Genomic DNA, 15,598 nt, shown 5'->3' with positions numbered 1-15,598 from the left:
AACTCGGGAAGAAAAGAGAAAATGATTTCTTCTTCTTTGGAAGTACCATGATCTAAGACCTAGATCATGTCAGAGATTATTTTTAGAAGTTGGCTTTCATTTATTTTACAATGGTTATTTATGTTAAAATAAATAATAATTCAGTGTTTGAAATATCCCTCATTAGGTATTTTGTCCCTTTGGAAATCTATGCTGGCTTTCTCTAATTAATCCACATTTGCCTAAGTGACTATTATTTCATCATATGAATGATTGCTTCCAGAGGTTTCCCCATCAAAGATTAAGCTGATTGGTCTGAAGTTACCGGGCTTATCTTTACAGCTCTTTTTGGAAAAGGCTATCATGTTTGCAGGGCACCACCTCTGAGGAAGACTGAAAACATGTGTTCAGTGCCTCTGCAATTTCCACTCTCACTTCCTTCAGTATGTTTCCCTGCGTCTCCTCCAGTAGGGGCGCCTTATCAACTTTCAATGCAGTGAGCTTAACCTACCTATCAGTTTTAATCTCTTCTAGTATATGAATTATCTCTTCTGTCTCCAAGGCCTGGGTAGCCTCTTCTTCATCGATAAACATAGATGCAAAGTATTAATTTAACACCATAGCCATGCCCACTGCCTCCATGTGTAAATCCCTTTTACTCCATAAATCAGTCTCACTCCTGCTTTTTCATCATTCCTATTATTATACACGAATATAGGATTGCTTTTTATGTTGGCTGCCAGCTTCTTTTCATATTTCCTCTTTGCTTTTCTTGTTAGCATTTAAACTTTCCTTCTGAACCATCTCTATTCAGCTTGGTTCTCAACTGTCTTTTCTACCTGACATCTGAGTTATGTCACAGGGTAAACCCTCCGGCTTAATTTAAACCAGCAACACAGAAAATATTTATCCCGCGCAGTAATTTGTGAAAATTTGAGAAGCCAAGAACTATTAAGTAAAAATTAACAACTTTATTTCTTTAAGTATAACAGAGAATAATTAACTAACAACTATTTACAGCTCCTTCCTCTAACCTATCTTTTACTTTCATTTCTATAATACTAGTCCGATAAAACCCCCAATTAAGATTTACCAAAATTCAAATTTCAAAACCTGCCAGCTGTTGATTTTTTTCTTTATATTTTTCTCTGTCTTCTTTTCTTCTTTCTAGGGATTTCTGTTTCATAGGTCACTGATTGATAAAGGTACCTTTAAGAGACCTATTTTTCAGACAGTCTGTACACACTGGTGGCTTGGCAGTTCTCCCTCAACTATTTAATTTTTCCCGGTCCTGTACCCCAAAGCATTGGATTGTTTCATTGGTTTTCAGTATTGTCAATATATCAAATTTAAATTTGATTGGAGGTTGGTATTTTGGGGCTATAATTTAAACTGATTTGCCAAATTCAAATTTGTTTTGACGTCTGCAGGCAACCAGCCTCGCTAGCTGCTGGAGCAAAAAGTTCTATTATATCTTATTCAGAATACTTGGTGCTGTATCAGGTAGTTCTGCTAGCTTTTAACTCTCTTAAAGGTACAGTATTCCTTACACCTCCTTAACATCTGTCATAAGCATATCTTTTCTTCTTCAGCTTAATGTCTATCTCTTTTGACATCCTGGCTTTGTTCTACTTTTCCTTTTGACGTATTTAACTCAACTATACCTGAAATATCTCTTCTTTGAAGGTAGCCAATTGTTCAACTGCCATTTTTCCTGCCAACCCTTGACTCCAGTTTATTCAGCTCAGATGTATTCTTGCCTCATGGAAGTTAGCTTTCCACCAATTAGTCATTTTTACTCTGGTTTATTCTTTGTCCTTTTCCACAGTCAGCCTAAATTTTAAGATCGAGTGATCACTTCCCCTAAATGTTCCCTTCTTGACATTTAGTCAACTGAGCTCACCTCATTCTCGTGAGTAAGATCTAGCTGTACCTTCTTTCTCATTGGATTGGAACATACTATAGGTACACAATACTTTACCTGAAATCCTTGGGGCCAGTTGTTTTCTGGAATTCGGAATTTTTCGGATTGTAGAATAAATGACATTTTCACAGGGAATTAAAAAAAAAGAATTACCTAACAGCAGATGCACATGTAAATAGGACGAGCACTGAGACACAATTGACATCTGCCAGTCCTGGGCCCCATCACTATATCACACCAGAGTGATGTATTTCAAGTGGGTGTGTGAAATTGGGTCACCTGTCTGCGCGCCAAAATGATGCTCCACACTCCACGAAAATGTTTTCGGATTTTGGAGTTTTTCGGATTTCAGAATTTCAGATAAAGGATTGTGTAGTTGTACTATATAAAGGTACAGTCTCAAAACTCTTGCCCCTCGCTGCTTATTATGTTACTATAACTCTACTGACATTTAGAAAATTACATTTCCTTATTATAACTGCTCTGTAAATTTTGCATCTCTTTGTAATTTCCTTGCAATTTTATTTCTTCACATCCTTCCTATTAGTTGATAGGCAGCAGACATCACTGAGGAATGCAATGGCTCCTTTTTTGTTCCTTACCTTTAGCTAAATAGATTCTGGGACATAATCTTCTCCCAGCATTGAAATGCTCATTTTTATCTGTAAAAATAGCTTAAAGGTTGATCATAAAGATTTTTTTAAAAATTATATTTTAAGGGAATAGTTACTCCAAACACGAAAATGAGGAATTAAATAGCTGCTGGCACATGGGCAGCTGGGGCCAGTAATATCATTCCGCCACAACACAGCCTTCTTTACCAAAATTAGTTTGTGCTTATGCAGACACCGTAGACAGGGAGAAAGTGAGGGCTGCAGATGCTGGAGATCAGAGACGAGAGTGTGGTGCTGGGAAAACACAGCAGGTCAGGCAGCATCCGAGGAGCAGGAGAATCGACGTTTCGGGCATAAGCCTTTCATTTGCCTCTCGGATGCTGCCTGACCTGCTGTGCTTTCCCAGATACCGTAGACAGTCTGTTAAATTGTTTGCCCTGACAGGCAAACGCAGGAACAGGAGTTGGCCATTCAGCCCCTTAAGTCTATCCCACCATTCAGTGAGAATGTGACTGATCTGTGGCCGAACTCCAAATATCTGCCTTTGACCCATATCCCTTAATACCTTTGTTAAACAAAAAAAACTATCTCCGATTTAAAATTAATAATTACTCCTCCTTCCACTGCCATTTCTGGAAGAGAGTTCCAATCATCTACCTTCCTGAGTGTAAAAGTACTTCCTAACATCTCTCCTGAACAATCTGGAACAAATTCTCAGACCATGACCCCTAGTTCTAGAATTCCCAACCAGTGGAAATAGTTTATCTTTATCCACCCTGTCTTTTCCTGTTAATATCTTGAAAACTTCGATCAGATCAACCCTTAACCCTTCAAATTCCAGGCAAAGCAGTATAATCTCTCCTCATGACTTAACTCCTGAAGGCCAAGTATCATCCTTGTAAACCTACATTTTACTCCTTCCAGGGCTAATATATCCTTCCTTAGGTGCGGTTCCCTGATCTGCCCACATTACTCCAAGTGGGGTCTAACTAAGGTTTTGCATAACTGCAGCATAATTCCTGCAAACTTTTACTCAAGTCCTCTAGATATAATGGGCAGCATTCCACTAGCTTTCTTGACTATTTTCTGTACCTATTTGTGATATTGTGAAGATCTATGCACCTGAACTCTAACTCTCTAAAGTACCTCGATCTCTCCTTTATCAGTCCAAATTGGACTTACTTATATTGAACTCCACCCGCCACAGTTTTGCCCATTCACTCAGTCTATCTGTAATTTTATGCTATCATAAAAGTGACACAGGCAGCACATGACATTCCCAGAACGTCCATCAAGGTCTATGGTGACTTCCAAGGTTTATTAAAGAGCTTTCCCTTTTGGAAGTCAGATGGCTCATTGAGTTAGATCGGGGGACATTGGGCAGGAAATACGTTATTAAACAGACAAACCCTTTCATCTGACAGAAGATCATTCACATATCAGCAGCCCATGGCGTGAAGCTGGTCTCTTTCCAGTCAATAACTGCAGCAACTGGGACCTGGGAAAGAATCTCAGTCAAATCAGGGAGATGTTTAGAAACATAGAAAATGGCTGCAGGAGTAGGCCATTCAGCCCTTTGAGGCTGCACCATCCATCAATACAATCGTGCAATCTCTGTATCCAATTCCCACCCTCTCCCCACACCCCGATCCCTTTAGCTACAAGGGTCACTCCCAGCTCCCTCTTGAATATATCTAACGAACTGCCCAACTACTTCCTGTGGGAGAGAATTCCACAGTTGCATTGAGTTGACATCATGGGATATGAGGGCATATGGGGGATAGGTATATGATGAGGTGATGTGATGGGTAAGGGCCAGAGAGCCAAAAACTTCTGAAACTACTGGAACCATAGAACAGAGGACTGAGGCAGCTTTTATACAATCTGCCTTAACACCTGGCTGACTCCATGTGTTCCTAGCATTGCTTCTAGAGTTACCAAACCTGACTTCATCTCAAATTTTCACAACAGGAGTGAACCACCTTGGTAACCAAAATCTATCCCTGAATATTTCCATTCCGTATTTTGTATCTGAAAGTGTGAACATTCAGTATACTGTTAGAATAGAACACAGTCTCATATTGAAAAATCATTATCCTGGCATTATTATGTGCGGGACTTTTCTATTTGAGATTTACTCAGAACCTTCCTTATTGTAACTGAAACTGAACCATGGAATTATGTTTAAAATCATGCAAACATTACACCAAATACTAAATTGCATGGATTAACACATTAGGAAATAAAAAAAGGAACAGAAAACAGACTTGTCTTCACTTCCCTACCCCTCTGTGTACTTAGAAACCACTAATGAAATAGCTTCTGGTGCTTTAAACTCAATCTAGCATTCATAATGAACAGCTGTCAGGGAACTGTCAAAACCAAACTTGCTTGAAGCTGCTGCACTAATGCTATACCAGGTGGCCTGTAAATCAAAGTAGTTCAGCAGAGGACTTTTTTTATAAACAATCACAACTGCAGTATTTCTAACAAGTTAAAAATTTGGAGTTTTTTTAAAATCAGGTTTTGTTAGTTATCCAGACCATTTTCACCCTTCAAGAGTACTTACAGCTGTTCAATAAAATTCATGATTCTCACACTACAGGTTAAGACTCTTGCAACAGCCAATGTGTGATCTGTTTGAATTTAGTATTAAGTTCAAATATCCCTCTGCATAAGTCACACCACCCTCCTTTCCCCTATCATCAAAAAGGGACCTGTCGGAAATGGGGCCTAGTTTATGGTTCACTGATCATGGATCCATGAAAATCCAGCACCGTATAATTATTTAATTGCTAATTAAAATGGCTTCCTCAGAAATATCAATCTATCGATTTGTGTGAAACACAGTTCATTCTTAAAAGTAACTGTAGTCTAAAGGTTGAAAACTGGAACTAAAAAAAATTAAGCATTTCTTTATCATAGTAAATGGAAATATTCAAAGCTGCTCGCAACAGAATGTTGCATTGTTACTCATACTCCTGAAAGAATCAACAATATGTTATTGTATAGCTCACTGCTCTGGGTTCTGCTGCCAGTGGTGATGCAAGACTGCTTGATGCTGACTGAAAGAAACAGCTGACCACAAAAATGGAGTAATCTCTGTGCTTTTTCTCCTTTGCAACAGTTTAAATCAGACACCAGGTCAAGCAATTGCTTTATTATGTCAGCACACAGAAAATCACACTGAAGAATTCCAAAACAACAGATCTGGAAGATTAATATCACTTAATATCCTTGACAGGTTTTCATTTACATTTTTACAAAGTATAATGTCGAATTATGATTGGATTGAGATAGAAACAGAAATAACAAAATCAACCTTTTTTGTCAAGGAAAAATATTTAAACAGTGGATTTTTTTAAAATTTGTGGAGAAATTTGAAAGCTACAAATATAAAATTAGCTTATCGGGGCTGGTAAGAGTGTTAAGCAGTAATTATGATTATGTAGGCAGTATTTACAAATTGTTTCTGAACATATGTAAATATTTAGGAAGTAAGCTAGAGTTTTTTTAAAAAAACCACAATGTTGTTTAGAACAGTAATGCAGTCATATTTTAAAAATTCACTTAAAGGATGTGACATCGCTCATAATGTCAACACTTATTTCCCATACCTAACTGACCCTCAAACAAGTAGCCATTTCAGAGGACAGATTAAAGTGGTGCTGGAAAAGGAAGGGCTTTTGCCTGAAACGTCAATTTTCCTGCTCCTCGGATGCTGCCTGACCTGCTGTGCTTTTCCAGCACCACTCAAATCTAAACTCTTGTTTCCAGCATCTGCAGTCCTCACTTTTGCCCATTTCAGAGGACAGTTAAGAGTCAGCCATATTGTTGTGAGCCTGGAATCAAATGTAGGCAATACCAGGTCAGGATGATTGATTTCCTTCCCTCAGGAACATTCGTGAACCAGCTTTCATATATATCAATCAGTAATGGATATATGGACTTGACGGGAAGGTAAGTGATTGTTATTTAAGAATTTATCTCGATGCCAACGGTCTTTTTGCAGCAGAGAGCAGCGGGAGCTAGGCGGAAGTGAAGTCGGAGCACAAAGCCGGTCGGGAAGGTAAGTGATTGTTATTTGAGTGGGTGTGTTCTAGACCCCAGGTCCTACAAAGTACGGCATCCCTCCCACCCTCCTCCTCTAACCTAAATTAAAAGTCCACAGACTTGCCCCAGAAAGAGGGTCCAAGGAAGTTCCTGTGGATTGAAGTGTGAGGCTTTAGCTCAGGAGTCTTTGACAAGGAGGCTGAGTGAAGTGATTACGCCACAGTTGAAGAGGGTGAAGACATGACTGCCAAGCTGGTTCAGTGTGCTACGTGCTTGATGTGGGAGGTCAACGACTCTGGTGTGTCTGGCTCGTATTAGTGTGGAAAGTGTGTGCACGTTCAGCTACTGACAGAGCATATTGCAGCAGTGATGAAAGAACTCAAGGACCTTAGGCTCATCTGAGAGAACGAGATCTTTCTGGACAAGACGTTCAGCGAGGTTATTACACCGACCATACCAGAAGAGAGCAGACAATGAGGAAGGCAGAGAGGAAACAGTTGCAAGAGACCCCAGGGGCAGTACCTGTCAGGAACAAGTTGAATCATTTGGAAACAGTAGAGACAGATGACATTGCCAGTCCGCGAGGCGGCCAGGTCTGTCAATCAAAAGTTGGCGTGGAGGCAGAGCAGAAGAGTCTGACATCGCACAGAGCTGTGGTAATAGGGGACTCCATAGTGAGAGGAACTGACTGGGGTTTTTGTGACAGCAGGCGGGACTTAAGGATGGTGTGTGCCTTCCTGGTGCCAGGGTTAAAGACATCACAGACAGAGTGCAGGAAATCCTCAAGGACGAAGGTGGTGGTACATGTCGGCACAAATGATATCGGGAAGAAGAGGAGGAACAGACTACCGCGGGACTTTGGAGAACTAGGAAGAAGGCGGAAAAGCAGGACGTCCAGGGTGGTTATCTCCGGTTTGCTTCCAGTTCCTCGGGCTGGTGAGGCCAGAAACAGGGAGATAATGGACTTGAATGTGTGGCTGGGGAACTGGTGCAGGAAGCAAGGATTTAAATTCTTGGATCACTGGGGTATGTTTTGTGGTAAGCATAAATTATACAAGAGAGACGGTTTGCACTTTAATAGGTTAGGGACCAGCATTCTGGCAGGCAGGTTTGCTACTGCAACACAGCTGCGTTTAAACTAAGTAGCGGGGGGGAGGGGACAAACTGAATGTTTAAGAAGGAAATTGAAGGGAAAGTTAGAACAAGGGAAGTCAAGAAAGACAACTGTATCAATGAGCAGAAAACTCAAAAAGGGATCATGCTGTAAGGTTGAGTGAAATAGGAGTTGATGGGAAGGGTGAGGGCAGTAACAAATTAAAAATACTATATATGAATGCACGAAGCATTAGAAATAAGATGGATGAGCTTGAGGCTCTTTTGGAGATTGGCAGATATGATATTGTGGGGATAACTGAGACATGGCTTAAAGTGGACAGGGACTGGGAAATGAATATTCAAGGCTATACGTGCTAGCATAAGGACAGACTGACGGGCAGAGGGGGTGGGGTGGCCCTGTTGGTAAGGGATGATATTCAGTCCCTTGCGCGGGGGAACTAGAATCAGGAGATGTAGAGTCAGTATGGATAGAGCTGAGAAATTCTAAGGGTAAAAAAAACGTCCTGGGAGTTATCTACAGGCCCCCAAACAGTAGTCTGGATGTCGATGTAAGTTGAATCAGGAGCTGAAATTGGCCTGTCGCAAAGATGTTACTACAGTTGTTGTGGGGGATTTCAACATGCAGGTAGACTGGGAGAATCAGGATGGTATTGAACCTCAAGAAAGAGACTTTGTGGAGTGCCTCAGAGATGGATTCTTAGAACAGCTAGTGCTGGAGCCTACCAGGGAGAAGGCAATTCTGGATCTGGTATTGTGCAACGAACCAGAATTGATCAGGGACCTCGAAGTGAAGGAGCCATTGGGAAGTAGTGACCATAATACAGTAAGCTTCAATCTGCAATTTGAGAGGGAGAGGGTACAATCGGAAGTGACAATATTTCTGTTGAATAAAGGGTACTATGGAGCTATGAGGGAGGAGCTGGCCAAAGTTCAATGGTGCAGTACCTGAGCAGGGATGACAGTGGAGGAACAATGGCGGATATTTTTGTGTATAATACAAAAGATGCAGGATCAGTTCATTCCAAAAAGGAAGAAAGATCCTCAGAGGTGGCATGGGTGGCCATGGCTGATGAGGGAAGTTAAGAAACATATAAAGTTAAAAGAGAAAAAGTATAACATTGCAAAGATACATGGGAAAACGGAGGACTGGGAAGCTTTTAAAGAACAACAGAGGATTACTAAGAAGGAAATACGCAGAGAAAAAATGAGGTACGAAGGTAAACTAGTCAATAATATAAAGGAGGATAGTAAAAGCTTTTTTAGGTATGTGAAAGGCAAAAAAATGGTTAAGACTAAAGTAGGGCCCTTGAAGACAGAAACAGGGGAATATATTACGGGGAACAAAGAAATGGCAGAAGAATTGAATTGGTACTTCAGATCTGTGTTCATTGGGGAAGACACAAGCAATCTCCCAGAGGTAACAGTGGCTGAAGGACCTGAACTTAAGGGAATTTATATTTGGCAGGAATTGGTGTTGGAGAGACTGTTAGGTCTGAAGGTTGATGCATCCCCTAGGCCTGATGGTCTACATCCCAGGGTACTGAAGGAGGTGGCTCGAGAAATCATGGATGCGTTGGTGGTTATTTTCCAGAGTTCGATAGATTCGGGATCAGTTCCTGCGGATTGGAGGGTGGCTAATGTTGTACCACTTTTTAAGAAAGGTGGGAGAAAGAAAGCAGGAAATTATAGACCAGTTAGTCTGACTTCCGTGGTGGGAAAGATGCTGGAGTCTATTATAAAGGATGAAATTCCGACACATCTAGATAGTAATAACAGGATAGGTCAGAGTCAGCATGGATTTATGAAGGGGAAATCATGCTTGGCTAATCTTCTGGAATTTTCTGAGGATGTAACTCTGAAGATGGACGAGGGAGATCCAGTAGATGTAGTGTACCTGGACCTTCAGAAAGCTTTTGATGAAGTCCCATTTAGGAGGTCAGTGAGCAAAGTTAGGGCACATGGTATTGGGGGCAGAGTACTGACTTGGATTGAAAGTTGGTTGGCTGACAGGAAACAAAGAGTAGTGATAAACGGCTCCATTTCGGAATGGCAAGCAGTGACCAGTGGGGTACCACAGGGATCAGTACTGGGACCGCAGCTTTTTACAATATATGTTAATGATATAGAAGATGGTATTAGTAATAACATTAGCAAATTTGCTGATGATACTAAGCTGGGTGGCAGGGTGAAATGTGAGGAGGATGTTAGGAGATTACAGGGTGATCAGGACAGGTTAGGTGAGTGGTCAGATGCATGGCAGATGCAGTTTAATGTGGATAAATATATGGTTATCCACTTTGGTGGCAAGAACAGGAAGGCAGATTACTACCTAAATGGAATCAATTTAGATAAAGGGGCAGTACAAAGAGATCTGGGCGTTCTTGTACACCAGTCAATGAAGGTAAGCATGCAGGTACAGCAGGTAGTGAACAAGGCTAATAGCATGCTGGCCTTCATAACAAGAGGGATTGAGTATAGAAGCAAAGGGGTTCTTCTGCAACTGTACAGGGCCCTGGTGAGACCACACCTGGAGTATTGTGTGCAGTTCTGGTCTCCAAGTTTGAGGAAAGACATTCTGGCTATTGAGGGAGTGCAACGTAGGTTCACAAGGTCAATTCCTGGAATGGCGGGACTACCTTACACTGAAAGACTGAAGCCACTGGGATTGTATACCCTTGAGTTTAGAAGACTGAGAGGGGATCTGATTGAGACATATAAGATTATTAAAGGATTGGACACTCTGGAGGCAGGAAACAGGTTTCCGCTGATGGGTGAGTGCCAAACCAGAGGACACAGCTTAAAAATACGGGTAGACCATTTAGGACAGAGATGAGGTGACACTTCTTCACCCAGAGAGTGGTGGCTGTGTGGAATGCTCTGCCCCAGAGGGCAGTGGAGGCCCAGTCTCTGGATTCATTTAAGAAAGAGTTGGATAGAGCTCTCAAGGATTGTGGAATCAAGGGTTATGGAGATAAGGCAGGAACAGGATATTGATTAAAGATTATCAGCCATGATCCTATTGAATGGTGGTACAGGCTCAAAGGGCAGAATGGCCTACTGCAGCACCTATTGTCTATTGTCTATTGACACAGTTAAGCCAGTGCTTTATTCCAGACTTTTATTGAATTCAAATTTTGAACCCATATTCCCAGATCATTACCTTGAATTCCAAATTACTAGTAAGATTACTAGTAACACTGACACTACATCACCATTTGTGAATCTTTACAATACTGTTGCACAAGTGTATTAATAAAAGCTGGCAGTCAATGTATCTTACTAGCCTGCAAATAAATATTGTAGAACCCTTCAGGAAATCAAGTCTCAAATCAATTTTGTCGGCCCAGTGCATGGCAACATAAGGAAAAAGAATAAAATGTGAAAATAGTTTTGTTTTCATAGAATCGGATCAGAATTCACTTTAGATGGCTGGGAGAAGGAAATAATTTTCCAGAAATGGCCACTTGGTTAGTTAATGTAGAAGAATTCTCACCTCCATGTCAGTCAGTCAAAAGCTCATGTCATCTCGACTTCAGTAAAAGAACAACAGGAAATGCATATATGTAGCTTCGTCCAACATTCTCTGCTTCAGAACTTAAAACTGACACCAAGATAAATATGTAGATATTAGATCAAACTTTAGACAGTGAGTTTGGCTTGAGGAGCAACTTAAAAGAGAAGAGTATGATGGAGATGGAGAGTACTAAGTGCTGCATTATTCCACAGCATTACATTAGATTCCCTACAGTGTGGAAACAGGCCCTTCAGCCCAACAACTCCACACTGACCCTCTGAAGAGTAACCCACCCAGACTCACTACCCTCTGACTAATGCACCTATCCCTATGGGCAATTTAGCATGGCCAATTCACCTGACCTGCACATCTTTAGACTGTGGAGCGAAACCAGACCAAACCCACACAGACATGGTGAGAACATGCAAACTCCAAACAGACAGTCACCTGAGGCTGGAATTGAACCTGGGACCCTGGTGCTGTGAGGCAGCAGTGCTAACCACTATGCCACTGTGCCAAGTTTTATATGAAAAGTTGTAAATGAGACCGAGTCAACCTTTTCAGTTCGACATAAAAGACCCCAATGAGCTATTTGAAGCACAGCAGGAGAATTCTCCCAGTGCCTCAGCTGACGTTTACTACTTGATCAAACCACTACAAACAGATGAACCTGTTTTTCAGGTCACTGTTATTTTCAGAAACATTGCTGGGCACAAATGAAATACTGCATTTGCATACATCAAAAAATAACTACTTTACAAAAATAATCTTCTGAACTGTAAAAAAGGTTTTGGACATAGAAATGAAAGGCACTATATCAATGCAAATTCTTTAATTTGATTTGCAGAAAAAACACTTAATATTAAGTCACAACAATATATGAAACCATTAACTCAACCTGAGCAAAATTTCTGAGTGGATCTTTGAACTGGTTTGTGCTCAAATTAATTTTATACAAATAAATAATGTTCTAAGCTCATCATCTGGCAAATTGTGTCAAACAAACTGAGTTGACTTCTTAGACTGACTAAAGGAGATGTCTGATGAAGATAATGTAGCTCATACATAAAACTTTTCTAAAAAAATAATGAGAGTCCCAGTTTGAGGGTTGTGGAATAGGTTGTAGGGATGAGCAGTTGTTTCTCTGACTGGCTTGAAGTACACGTTTGTGGCATGGGGACTGGTCGTATGGTCATTTGTTTCAACATACAGGGTGCGGATCCGGTTACTATGGTTTCAGTTCCCCGCAGATTACCACAGCCTGAACATATTACATGGAACCTTCCAGAATCAGGGACCAGGGGCTGCTGGGCAGGTAAATTTCCCATTTAAATGAGTGTGTTTGCTACTATCTCCGGTTTCAAGCTTCCGCAGTAGGTCTTCGAATGTATCCCCCATGAGTACGGGGGATTAATGTATCTCTAAATGTCCCAAGCTTAGGTACAGGATAGTAATTTCAGAATGTTTAGATAATACACAACTTGGAAATGTAGTAAACAATGAGGATAACAATAGCAAACTTCAGGAAGACAGACTGACTGGTGAACTGAGCAGATCCATGGCAGGGGTAATTTAGTAGAGAGATGTCAAGTGATGCATTTTGATAGGATGAATGAGGATGACTAGGATGAATAAGAGAAATGACATAACTTTAAAGGGAATGCACATTAAGAACCAGAGAGATCTGGGGGTTTACAGTAGATAAATCATTGAGAGCAACAGGATGTGAGATAAGATAAAACCTATAGTATCCACAGCTTTATAAAAGAAATGGCCACAGACTGAGCAACAACTGCTATACAGAAAGTCTAGAGAAGCTAGAATGAGGTATAGATTTGATATTGCTGTTCATGATCATGAGAGGTTCGGACAAAGTTAATAAGGGAGAACAATATCCATCGAGAGGATGGTTAGTGATCAGAAGAGACAGAATTAGGATAATTAGAGAAAGACCTGGGTTGTTGAGGGTGGAATGAGTAGATTTTGTTTACATGATGGGCTGTGATATTCTGAATGTACTGTCCAAAAGGATGGTAGAAAAAGATTCAAAAGCAATTTTTAAAAGTGAATTTTATTTTGTTATGTATGGATCTGAAAGTGTTAATAGTGAAGGCTGCCATAATCACCATCCATAATGATGATGTCATACAGACCTTTGGACAACACAGTAAGGCCTGATATCCAGTTTTTTGCCAAGGGTGGTCAAGCAACCAAAATTGGACATTCTAGATTCACCCATAACCAAAATAATTGGGCCTGACAAAAAAACTAAATAGCAGCCAGCACCTATTGGCAACAGAGGACAGTGAAAACCAAGATTGAAGAGGTTACAAAGGTTCAGGGGGAACCAGCTACAACCAGTGTAATGGAGAAGTATTGATCAGACTTTCTGGCACATTGACTTCCAGTCAGTACCTGAGGACATGCATTTTACACCTCCCTGACACAGTAACAATGAAGGATGTCGGTGTGGCTCCATTGAATGCTTTGAACCCTACTCATTGGCCAAAGACCATAGAACATTCAGGAAGGTCCGGGGCAAGGGAGATAGTCACACACACCTGGAAGACACCTCCTCAGTGAAGACTCTCAGTGAAGACTTGCAGAAAAATTTATGGCAGAAGACCATGAAGGAACGCAAGAAGACCCAGGAGAAGATCTGCCCTAACCTGTGAGGCCCACCATTGTGGAAGAGATCCTCACCTTCATCAAAGAGGAAGGACATTCTAACAGCCCTACTCAAATGAGCGGATCATTATCGGTGATATTCTTTCTCACTTTGATAGAGCTGGATAGAGAAAACATATTGTGGGAATTTGCGAAATATTCACATGGTGTTTTCAATAAGGAATAGTTTATTAATAAAAGCAAGTTGAATCACAAACCAAATTCTGTCCCTTTGTTCACCTCACCGACAACAGCATTTAGTTTTTAATACATAAACTGGTCAAAGTACAGACAATAGAAATCTCCATAACAAATTCCATCATAACAATGCAGCCTGTAACTATTTGTGGTAAGCTATGTCTCTTCTTAACAAGAGACTCTTCTAGTTCAATCAGGAGGTGGTTTTCCCCAACCAAACTAGACAAAGCAGGTCCTTCAAGAGGATGGTGGCAGAAACTTTCATTGTACAGTGACATGAGTTGCCCTTCCCACACAACAGATACATACTAGAAACTGAAAACTTCATAGGGCTGTGGGATCTGTCTTTCAAAACTTACATTTGCATGGTGTGCAGAACATTCTCCATATATGTGTTATGTTATGATGGTATTTGATCAGGCTACTCCCATCCTCACCAGCTTCTCAGACAAATCTCACAAATTTCTAGCACCAGCTTTTTAACTGCACTCATGTTGAGATGTAAAACTGAAGTGAGGGTCATCCGAAATATGTCTGTTTAAATATTGTGTAGCAATATTCTATTACTTACCCTTCCAACTGACCCATAGATATGCACACTGTGTGTAACAAGGTAATTTTTTAAAATTACATCTGAAACAGGAATCCCTCAGCTCTATAGTCTTTTGAAGTTTTGTAAAAATCATGATTAAACTTATGATCTTCCAAAGAGCAATAAAACATGACCACCATTGAATTCTACAACCATGTTTGAACACTTTGGTACATTTTCCTGAATTTATTTCTCTCACATTATTATTGGCAGAATGAATCTAATTAAAATAAATATGTTATAAGGAAATACTTTCAGTTGAATGTTTTCATGTCTGACTACCCATGGCATAATTTCAGGCAAAAGGAATTTAACACAATGATGCTGATTAACATCTTAATGATTTTACATTAAACATATTTACTTCAAAACTTTATATTGGATCCTTTCATTTAGAATATTTACCAAAAGTGACTATGAAGACATGAGCATTTCAGATTTAGTTATCAATTCAAATGGTAAGTGATGAGTGCATTATTATTCTTGCTGAACTGCAAGTAGCCTTTTTTTTAAACAAGCATTTCAAACCAATGTAATCTACAGGTATTACTGACTTGAAGCAAAAGACCTGAAGCAAATCTACAATGATGTGCCCCATAAGATCTTTTTTGTCCTTTCCCTCCCACTACACCGAGGTTCTGTCCCAGTAGCCACAGCCAGGGCAGAGGGACTTTGCCCAACAGTGGATCACGTTGGCCTTGGAGCTTTGACCTCAGTGGCATTTCTGGCTAGAGGGCCCTGATATGCTGAGTCTTGCATAGACACTGGTTCACCTTCCTTAGCCCAAACTCATTAACGGTGGCAGCCAGGGTGCAGGAAAATGGCCCTCTGTGATGTCCAGACAGGAGACCTCTAAGTGCCCTGTCTGTCATTCCTCCACCACCAGGGTGCTACTAGCACCACCCAGTCTTCTTGTGAAGAAGGAAGACCTCTTCCAGTTG

The sequence above is a fragment of the Chiloscyllium punctatum genome, chromosome 17 (genome assembly GCF_047496795.1).
Source record: "Chiloscyllium punctatum isolate Juve2018m chromosome 17, sChiPun1.3, whole genome shotgun sequence".
Lineage (NCBI taxonomy): Eukaryota > Metazoa > Chordata > Chondrichthyes > Orectolobiformes > Hemiscylliidae > Chiloscyllium > Chiloscyllium punctatum.
The sequence above is the reverse complement of the archived record's forward strand: the minus strand, read 5'-3'. Positions refer to the sequence as shown.